Source organism: Suricata suricatta, chromosome 7, assembly GCF_006229205.1.
Source record: "Suricata suricatta isolate VVHF042 chromosome 7, meerkat_22Aug2017_6uvM2_HiC, whole genome shotgun sequence".
Taxonomy (NCBI): domain Eukaryota; kingdom Metazoa; phylum Chordata; class Mammalia; order Carnivora; family Herpestidae; genus Suricata; species Suricata suricatta.
In genome coordinates this window covers 2993062-3003244 of record NC_043706.1, presented here as the reverse complement: position 1 = coordinate 3003244, position 10183 = coordinate 2993062, and the positions used below count along the sequence as shown (strand labels likewise).

Genomic DNA, 10183 nt, shown 5'->3' with positions numbered 1-10183 from the left:
CCGCACCGCCGCGCTCCCTCCGCTCAGTTCTCGGCCGCCTTCTGCACCTTATTTTTTGGCTGCCGGATCGAATGCAGAAGAAGCGAGCTGCATGCGTCACGATGAGAAAGACCAAACAGAACAGTAACCCGACAGTGGGGACAAGGGGGCAGGCAGCGTCCTGTGCCGCCCGGAGACGGACTTCGATGAACACAACCTCATCTGAGCCGTGTTCTGCTAAAAGCGCACCCGCCATCTGAATGTAACTCTCGGGAAAGCATCAAACTCAGGTGGAGGAGGAGTTCTACAAAATACCTGACCAACTCAAGCTCAATGACTCAAGGTCAGTGAGATGAAACACAAAGAAAGATTGGGGAGCCCTTCCAGACGGAAGGGCTAAAGAGACAAGACAACTGAATGCCATCTACTTTTCTTCAAATAAAGGATTCACACAATTGGCAAAACATTAACAAAGTCTCTAGATCACACGAGAGTTTTAATCCTGATATCATAACTGTCCCGTGGTTAAGTAAGAGAAGGTCCCTGGTTTTAGGAAATACACACTGAAGTATTTAGGGGTAAAGGGACATCTTGTCCGAAACTCACTCTCAGCTCAGAAAAAAAAATTATATATGTGTAAAATTTATTTCTATATATATAGCAATGGAAAAAACATAAATTAACATTAAGTGAATATAGGCGAAGGATTTATGAAAATTCTTTGTACTATTCTTGCAACTTCTCCATAAATTAGAAATTACATCAAAATAAAAAGAAGAAAAAGAAACCAATAGAACAATTAATTTAAAAATATGCTCCTTGAAATAAAAACCCAAGCACAAGCTGGACGTTAGACATAACATAGGGAAATAGTATGTTTATATTTTGAAACAATTTTTTAAATGTTTATTTATTCATTTTGAGAGAGAGCACTTGCACAGCAGGGAAGGGGCCGAAGAGAAAGGGAGAGAGAGAATCCCAAAGTGGAGCTCGAACCCACAAACTGTGAGATCGTGACCTGAGCCAAAATCAAGTCAGATGCCCAGCCGGTCACACATCTCTGGGTCAGATGTTCAACCAGCCAACCCACCTAGGCACCCAAATCACGTAGTTTTTAAAAAAGCATGAGATGCCACGACCAAGTGGGTTTACCCAGGGGGCCCAAAAAGTAATTATTGCCTTTCTGTTATCCAGGGGGTCGTTTTCCCCGTTCCCAAGGAAACACGAAGACTAGATGCTTTCATTCCAACAGTCAGTAGCCCTGTGGATTGATGAGCTTCTCTTACCTCCACATTTTTCTACTTGTACACGTGGGTGGCATCACTTCCTGGACTGTTCTGAGTGTTAAATGAAGTTATCAACCAGAAGTCATTTTCTAGAATGAGATATCGAGTCAGTAGATCCTTGCATTTTTTTTACCAGATCAATTTCCATGCCACACCTCTCCCTGTTTCTTCAAACAGATGACAAGTGATATAGAATCATCCTATAGTTTGAGAGAAGTGTGGGGACTCTTTACACCCAAGTACAAAGAGCTGCATATGCTCTGCCTGAAAATTTGAAAGTGAGAGAAAAGCTGAAAGCAGAAAACAACGGTAGCTATATGATTCCAACACACACAGGGAAGTTAGTAGTCAGTTTTTTGTTGACACACATCCAGTTGTAGTTGATGTTGTTGTCATTATTGGGATGTGTGCGTGCGTGTGTGTGTTTGGACGGGCATCTAATTTTTTATCGTAAAGGTATGCAGTGACATATTGATTTAAACCTGTTCTTCCATTTATATATTTTCCAATGATATAAATGATGTAGAAAGCAATGTTTATTATGAAAAACATAAAGAAAACAAAAGTAATAGAAATAGACACCATTACCCTCACTTCCATTCCACTTGTTTGATCTCTTGTTAGATTGGCGAGTATCCCGTCAGATTTTTTTAATGCACTTGCTTAATTTGGGGTTTCATTTTCTATAAATGGGGACTATTTGTGTATGTCGTTCTGTGTACTATGGTTCGCACACATTTTCCAAGCAAAACGATAAGGATCTAATTCTTTAAGGGCTCCTTGGCGCCCGGTGACAGGAAGAGCATCACAGTAATGCCTTGATGGTCAACACGTTACTCCCATTGCTCTGCAATTACGATCACATTGTAGCCACTAAGCCAGCAGCTGTCTCGGCCCCGTTTCCTTGGTCCAAGCGGTGATTTCACGGAAGCCACCTCACCTCCCGCTCCCAGGAGCCCCGGAAGAGCAGGCTTTCCAAGCCCGTGGGTCGGTGAGGGCTGTTCGAGCAAACCTGGGTTCTGTCTGCGACCCGTCGAGAGTCCCGGCCCAGACCACCGCCTCGTCCCCATTTTACCCGAAAGTTCGCGTTCCATTCACGGGGCTTGCTGCCCGATGCAGCGGTCAAGCGAGCCTGGCTGGTGCTCTGTGCTGCCTACAACTTGAAAAAAGGAGCCAAGCATCGTGTAGTCGTGGCCGAGTGGTTAAGGCGATGGACTAGAAATCCATTGGGGTCTCCCCGCGCAGGTTCGAATCCTGCCGACTACGGCCTTCCCCTTTTCTGGCGGGCAGCCACCGCAGCAGCCAAGAGCGTGCTGCGCCCCCTGCCTGTTTTGTGAAACCCCAGGAACCCCACCCGGAGGAGGCGCGGCTGTGCGGGGGGCGGGGGCGCAGCAGGTGCAGTGGCCTCGGGGTCGCGCCGCGGGAGCTGCGGGTCTCGGGGCAGCTCTCGAGCAGCCGGCGGTCGCCGGTTCGGCCACCTGCCTCCCCTAGCGTGGCGGGGCCGCCCGGCGGGGAGCGGGCGCCTTGGGTCCATAGGGCGGGCAGGGCGGTGGGGTCGCTGGCAGGGGTCGCCGGCAGCCGCCCTCGGGGCCCAGAGCACGTGGGCCTCCGACATTCGGTTTATGAGGTACCGCAGGAGGCGGTCGCTACATCCTCCTCGTTAGTATAGTGGTGAGTATCCCCGCCTGTCACGCGGGAGACCGGGGTTCGATTCCCCGACGGGGAGAACAAGGCTAGTTTTTGCGTCTAGACTTGCCCGTTTTGGAAAGCCTGGCCGCCGCGGAGAGCTGGAAGCGCTCCGACGCCGCCGCTCCTCCAGGCTTCCCCGACCCGGTGGGGAAGACGCGCTGGGACGCGTTTGCTCAGTCAGCCTGCTGGCGGGAGCACTCAGCCGGGTGGCGAGTCTAGGCGAGCTTCAACTGCGGACCGCAAGTGAGGTTTCAACCGAGAGGTTCATTACTCATTACTCGCAGGTGGTGGAGGGAGGACGCACGCACTTCAGAGCGGGGGGCGTGGAGTGGGCGGGTCGAAGCAGAGAGCAGACAGAGCCCTGGGACCTGCCTTTATTGGGGCCCGTGAGTGCAGGGCTCCGGGGTCCCAGGGCCAAGGCCGGACGGGCCAGTTCGAACCAGAAGAGGGGTTTCGGTGAGCTCCGCAGGACTCCAGTCTAAGGGGGGCTCAAGGTCACCAGGGGAGCCTGGATCCCGAGGGCTACTGGGAACATCGTGGCAGGTGCGAACGCTTGCTGTGACTGTGCGGGCGGCTGTGTCCGGCACGCACCTGTCCGGGGGCCTGGTGTCCCGTCCCGGGGCCTGCGGGCCTCCGCCGAAGACCATGGGTGCTGAGACATCAACGCCCGCGCGGCTCAGCCGGACTCTCCACACAGGGATGCAAATAAGGAAAACGAATATGAAACGGACACACAATCCAATAGGAAGGTGGGCAAACGTTCAACAGGCCCTTCACAGAAGAGGAAATCAAAATAACCAATAACATCATCAGAAAAAGTGAAAAGTCAATTAGGTGCCCCTCCTTCATTAGTTCGAGTTCTCTAGAGAAGGGGAACCGCTAGGATGCATATGCATAGAGACAGAGCTCTTTGTAGGACCGGGTCACAAGCTTAGGGCGGCTGGCAAGTCCAGGATGTCGGAGTGGCCGCGGGCTGGTGACTCAGAGGAGCTGAGTCTGAGGGGTTCTGCCAACAGATGCCTTCTGCTTGAGGTCAGTCTTCTGCTTTATTTATGCCCACCCCCGTGATGGAGGGCGCTCAGTGATGGAGGGCACCCCGGATGGAGGGCACCTGTGAAGGAGGGCACCCCGTGATGGAGGGCAATCCGCGTTACTCAGGGTCCACCAATTTCCACGTGAATCTCATCCAAAAACACCTTCACAGAAACATAGAATAATAACTGAGCACATGGCCCAGCAGGTTACCACCTAAAATGAACCTTCACAACCACAGACCTGTTAGAAAGGTTAAAATAAAACGACAGAAGACAAGGATGTGGGACAGCCGGACTCTCATTTGTGGGAATGAGAACGGGTTCGATCACTTGCAAAAACTTCTTTGGCATTTTCAGGACTAAAGCCTGAACATACACATTCACAGTGGTTCCACAGTTCCACCCGTGAGGACATCAGCCCGGCAAACATCCCAACATACATTCGCTTGAAAGACATGTGCAGGAATCTTCCCGGAAGCTCTGTCGGAGCCCAAACTGTGGACATTCCGGAGGCCTCTGCGGAAGAGGCGGGCTTTAAGAAATGCTTGACATCTGGGGCTGAGCTTGAAGAGGGGGGGGCGCGGGGAATGCCCTCAAACAAGAGTGGAGGCGCTGGGGGCTTCAGTGACCCAGGAAGCTCAGAATAAGAGGGTCTGGAGGGGCGACACTGCAGGACTGGGGACCCTGACGGTCACTCCTGCGCCTGTTCCTTCCAGCTCCTGTTCCTCCTCCTCCTCCCCCCCCCTCAGTGTGTGTCTGTGTGTGTGTTGTGGGAGGGTTTTGTTTCACTTTGTTCTTCTACCAACCCAAGGTCTGTTCCTACCTGGACTTTCCTTCCCACTCTCTTCTGCAAACCAGAATAGTGAGCCTCTGAGTTTATACTTTGTTTCCCAAATCAGCCATCAGGCTCCAGTAAGTTTGTGGCCGCTGGCTGTGCAGCAGAAGGGCGGAACGAGGGCTGGGACCAGAGAACTCTCCTCTGGAGTCTGTAAGTTGTAAGATGGAGAAACTGAGCACAGTGAGTGTGGGCCAGAGACTGTGCTGTCAGATTTGGGAGTTTTTCTCTAACTGATCTGATTTTCTTTTTTTTTTTCTTTTTAAAACCCACTTCTTTACATTCTGTGCTGTTTGACTCATTTCTAGCCATCTTTGGACCAAAACAGACAATTAGTGAAAAGAAACCAGAACTTCCAAATGTGATTCTAGGACACAACTAATGGATAAGGTGAGTCAGACCTTAATATGCAAGAGAAACTACCCAGGCTCAACCTCTCTGCGCACCATTTGACCTGCATGTGTTGTGGCAACACCACAGAGTGGTTCCGCAGGGACTCACATTCCAAAGATAAGACCTCCGGTCACTGACTTAGTCTACGTATTCTGACCACTGTCGCCACAGATCTGCATTCGTAATTTTGCTCTAAAATCATCGTATGACTGCTTCCGGCTCCTGAAGCTCTTATAAGTCCCCTTCCCCAACCCCCCCCCCCTTTGTGAGGCACCGAGACTCTCAATCTGAGACTCTAACTTCCCGAGTTCGTTCAATACACCCAGTCTACCCGAAGCAACAGGCCTCTTCCCTGATGGTATTTGAATGGGGCTCCACATGGATTCTGTTCTTGCTCTCCAACCAGAAATCCCCACTCCCTGTGGTTTAGCAAACACTCCCCACTCTTGGGCTCTGGACTTCTCGGTCTGAGAAGGTTTAATGGGTGCAGTGCTCTTTACAAACTAACCATTCATGTGAAGCCACAGTAATAATCAGTTACTATCACTCAAAAACGGGTAAAACGTCATTGCTGCGGAATGATACTCCCTCAACTTGGGCTAACAAAACACTTCATACACAGCAGGTAACAACCTCACACTCCTGACCAGCCACTTAGATTTCTCTCTGGAGGCAAAAATCTGAATAAGAGTCAAGCAGCAACATTAACTTCCGAGTGTAGACCAGTAGCCGTGGCGGAACCCTGAGCGTCACCCACACCTGCTCCAACTTCGGGCTTTTTGGGTATAGACATGAGGGCTGAGCTCAGCTCGGCAGTGTCGCCCCTCCAGACGCTCTTATTCTGAGCTTCCTGGGACACTGAAGCCCCCAGCGGCTCTACTCTTGTTTGACAGGCATTTCCCCACCTCCCCCACTCTTCAAGCTCAGCCCTGCCACTTACTAGCGGGGTGACATTGGTCAAATCATTTTACTCCTTTGGGCGTCTGTTTCCAGATTTGTAAACTAAGGGTAATAATAGTATTCACTTCATATGAATGTTGTAAGGATCATACAAGCTAACATACATAAAGCACTTGGAAATGTTTACGTGACGAATGCTTGATAAATACGAACAGATGTTAAAGCCAGGCCTATGTATAAACTACACCAGGATTGAGTTGCTAACCACTGGTCCCTGTGATATTTGTGCAAAGTGACTTCATGACTGCATGTGAGAAAGCCCTTGCTCTAGGTATCATTTTCCTGTGCGGTGCTGTGCCGCTCAGTCTTGGGTTTCTTTACCTGTAAAATGAGACTTGTGTTATCTACCTGAGAGGGGTCTAGGGTTAAATGAGGCAATGCAGGTAGTCCCAAATTCCGCGCTTGGGACACAGTAAGGATTCAAAACCTGGTCGCTGTTGAAGAGAATACTGTCTTATAAACCCCGAGTTCGGAGAACAGACGTGGCAGGTGGCAAATCCTCTTCTCCAGAAGATGGGGGTGGGACTTGGGTGCTGAGCGAACCCAGCTTGGCTGTGAGCCGGGACTGAGGAAAAGGAATGGCCTTCGCAGATCAGAGGTCCACACCCAAACAGCTCCGCTGATCCGTTTGCAACCAGACGTCCTTGATTCTGACACAGTGGTGTTTGGAATCGGAGGGGGAGGTTGTTTGATCCAGAGAAGCAGGTAACGGGTGAGGCAGGGCGATCCCCAAAGAGGACCAGAACTCAGTAGTTCTGTTGGATGAAAGCGGTGCCAAGGGCAAAACGTAGCCGGCAGGATTCGAACCTGCGCGGGGAGACCCCAATGGATTTCAAGTCCATCGCCTTAACCACTCGGCCACGACTACCTGCTAGCAGGTGCCGCTTGCCAGGGATTTTGAAGGTTAGCCACCTCACAGCACCGGCCGCCCTGCGCCTGCACCTGCCGTGACGCCGAGAAGCGCCATAGGTAGGGAGGCTGGGGTGTGGGTGTCAGGTCAGCGTCCACGCGAGGCCTCTCAGCCTTGGGTGCAGGGGTCACCCAGGAGCCAAGGGAATCGAACGGCGCGGGCGGACATCAGGGAAGACTGTAGTTCCCAGAGTTCACTCCCTCGTCACCGCCGACCACGCGTCCCGGGGCAGGGGGCACTTTGGAGCCGGCGGTGGTCCCGGCGGCCTCGGACCTGCAGACGTCAGTGGCCTTGGGAGCGCGCTGGGGGGCTGGGGACCGGCGTCTGCCATCAGTGCGCATCACCGAAACTTCGGTAGCTTCCGTGGCCTTCACCTGCCTTGCCCTTCCCTGCTTTAAAGGAACTGGTTGAAACCCGACAGGAGCGGGGGGTGCGAGTGGGAGAGGCGGGGAGGAGCAGGTGCAAGACCACCCTGGGTGGCGGGGGGGGGTGGTCCCTGCCCGGGGAGGGAGGCCCAGGCCCGGAGGAGGGGAGAAGCGGCCGCACGGCTGGGAGCCTGTGCACCTCCCCGCACACACAGGGCCTGAGTGCGGCCGCGTCCAGCTCCACTGTCTGACTGTGCCCGCGCGCAGAGAGCTGATTCACGGCGCACCGTGCAACCAGGGCCTTGCTTCGGGGGAGACATTAGGGACCACAGGGGCGAGAACAGGGGATTGAAGCGCTTCGTCAGAGCTCCGTCCCAGCACGTTCACCAGACTCGCTGACAGAATTCCTTCACGCCCGAGGCCTTCAGACTCTCCCGCGTCCGTTCTCATTTAGGGAGGGGGGAGGGACAGGCGCCCCCGCAGTGGGTCCGAGGCTGGCGCCCAAGAAGATCCGCTGAAATCCTGCCCGCCCCTCCCCGCCTCCCACCTGGGAATGTGACTATTTGAAGAGTCTTTGCTGATGCAATCCAGTTAAAATGAGGTCATTGTGGACTGGGTGGGGCCCTAAATCTAATGATAGTGTCTTTTTAAGGAAAAGCAGATTTGGAGACACACGGGAGGCGGAGGTGGGAATAATGCTCCTACAAGCCTAGGAAGCCAGGGAGAGCTTGATGAGAAACTTAGCCACAACTAAAAGGTGATTTTCCTCCAGCAGTGTGATGCTTCATTTCTACTTAGAGAATTTGTTTTTACTTAGTTCCTAATCAGGTTAGGTGACATAAGAGACTCTCCAAGTGCAGAAGATGCATAGCCTGGGGTCCGTGAAGACTCTGCAATGGTTTTCAAGATGATATGTGTATATATCTAGGGCACTTTTGTGGGAAAGGGGTTTCACAGATTTTATTTAATATGATCTGGAATCAAGAGGCAAAAGAAATATACTATGAATCTTTGCTCTAATGAGTTCTTTATCTTGGGAAAGTGGAGAATTTTTCAGCAGTATTTCTTCGGGGGGAGGGGATAAATTAGATGCCAGTGAATTAGCAGGAACACTTCAAACCAGTTCCCATGGACGGCACCAGCCATTTCTCTGATGTGGAGCTGACTTCAGTCGTGCAGAGAACTTGGCCTTGCGAGGGCAGTAAAAGCCCAGCCTGAGACTCCCTGATGTTCACAGTTCAAAGCAGGCCCTTGAGTCCTGAACCCAGTCTCAGTCCCCCATCGATCCGTCAAAAGCGCCCCTTTCACGTTCACTGTAGATTGTTGCCCAAACCAGCCTCTCCTCCCCCTCTCCATTTATTTATTTATTCAATAGGTTTTTTTAATATCTGCAAGGAATCATGGATATTTATTTTATACTTGGGGTTAAAATCCAACACTATTAATCGTTGCTCACATGGTTCTGGTTTTGGCCATCGGAGGCCTCTATTCTAATTTATTATTATTATTATTATTATTATTATTATTATTAGTCAGAGGACCCAGAAGCTGGTACAAGCCCTAGCCCTTAGAAATACTCATTGAGAAATAAACACAGGCTTGGAACTAAAGAAAAAAAGAAAGAAATACTCATTGAGGATGTGTTGCGTGGCCCTGAAGTTCAGTTGCGTTGGACGTGCTCACGCGTCTGGTGTCTCCTGTTCCTGAGGCTTCTGGAAATCACTTCCTTTACCCCGCGTGGCAGAGGACTTCCAGTCAGTCTTCCTGCCGGCGAGGGGAACGGTCACGGTCAGGGGCCTCAGGGACTGAAGGAGACTCGCGGTTACTCCCGGGCCACCGTCTCGTGAGGTCGGATTTCACCCACGAGGTGCAGCTCTTCAGGGAGCATTTCCTTGCGTTCCGGCGTCTGTGCGTCAGACGTCATGGCGGGTACCTCTCCCGGGGTCTTGTTGGGAAGGTTCAAGCCCTGACACCTGCGATTACTTACTCTCGGTAAAGAGGATTCGCTTCTGTCCTCAGCCCTGCGGCTTGACAGCCTGGGGTCGCTTCTGTCCCCTGCCGTCCCCACCCTTGCTGGAGTGTCTCGTCCGCGACGCCAGGGAGTCTTATGGCTGAGAAGTTCGGGAAAGGCTCGCCCTAAGAGGGAGTTAAAGCTTCCGCAAAGCCCGGCTCCGAAGGCTGTCTAGGTTTTCTGCTGCGTTTACCCCTCAATCTCCGCTGGGCGGAGCGCTTCCCGGGAGCGGACTGGGTCTCTCCCCCCCGGCCGGGACGGGCTGGCACAATGCGTGGGAGCCGTCATCCAATTTACCTGCCACCCGAGCTGGCGGCGGAGGACGCGAGACCCGCACGCACTAGGCCCCCGGCGGGTGGGCGCAGCGGCGCAGCGGGCAGGGGGAGCCCCGGGCGCCGGCAGGGGGAGTCGCTGCACCTGTGTCTGGGCAGCCGGGCGGGGGCGGCCGGGCCCGGATGGGCGGGGGGGTGCGGGGGGCCGGGGTGCGAACTGCAGAAAGGGCAGAGGGCGCCCCAAAGCAGGACCTGTCTCATCTGCCCCTAGAAACCTATTTGCTTTGGGACTTTGCACGAAGAGCCCTGTGCGCGCGAGAAAAGGCCCGTGTGTCACGGAGGCAAGTTGACACCTGCCCGACTCAAGGTCAGCTTTTCCAGGGAACAGGAGTGCAGAAATGGGGATGCATCCCGTCAGGAAGGGAAGCTGTCAGTGGTAGCAACTGTGG

General features: G+C 52.8%; 3 non-coding genes across 3 annotated transcripts; 2 read left to right on the top strand and 1 right to left on the bottom strand.

Annotated features, from left to right (window-relative positions):
- The first annotated feature begins 2449 nt into the window (after positions 1-2449).
- Positions 2450-2531, top strand: TRNAS-AGA. The gene has a single exon. It is a non-coding gene; the product is annotated as a tRNA-Ser (tRNA).
- A 388-nt stretch (positions 2532-2919) lies between these two features.
- TRNAD-GUC lies at positions 2920-2991 on the top strand. Its single transcript has one exon. It is a non-coding gene; the product is annotated as a tRNA-Asp (tRNA).
- Positions 2992-6962: 3971 nt separating this feature from the next.
- Positions 6963-7044, bottom strand: TRNAS-UGA. The gene has a single exon. It is a non-coding gene; the product is annotated as a tRNA-Ser (tRNA).
- Between the last annotated feature and the right edge of the window lie 3139 nt (positions 7045-10183).